The following is a 588-nucleotide window of genomic DNA, read 5'->3' on the forward strand; positions in this document are numbered from 1 at the left end:
CTAACACAATTTAAAAGTAGGATATTATTTACATTAAGTGCACAAGCAAATAGATAGATCATAGACGGATATACTTTATTGATCCTAAATTGGGAAATTATTTTGTTACAGCAGCAGTGTGTTCAGGCATTACAATATTTAAAAGTCGGAATAAAGTATAAACATAATAAAATAAATACAATTCAAAAATAAACAGCAAATATAAACATATCCACAGTTGTGACTAATATCACAAATATACAAATTATAACATTTCTAGATTAATTAAAATGTTCTATGAATATGTATATATATCTGCAGCAACATAAATACAGGAAAAGAGACATGCTGTATACAAAGGATAATGTATAAATTAGCCTAAATATCAAATGATAAAATACCAAAGGCTGGATAAAGATGTGTTGTGTGTGTAGTTTGTTTTTTGGAGGCGTAGAGCCTCTTAGACATCAAGAATCCGCAATGATGGAGCAGTTTTGAAGCATTTTTCTAGAATAATGTAACCACTGGGTGTCATGCTTTTGCTGTACTGTCAGCCGGCAGATGATTGGCTGAGACGGCCGCGTCACTCACAACGTGCCTCGGTGACGC

The sequence above is a fragment of the Gymnodraco acuticeps genome, unplaced genomic scaffold, assembly GCF_902827175.1.
Source record: "Gymnodraco acuticeps unplaced genomic scaffold, fGymAcu1.1, whole genome shotgun sequence".
Classification (NCBI taxonomy): domain Eukaryota; kingdom Metazoa; phylum Chordata; class Actinopteri; order Perciformes; family Bathydraconidae; genus Gymnodraco; species Gymnodraco acuticeps.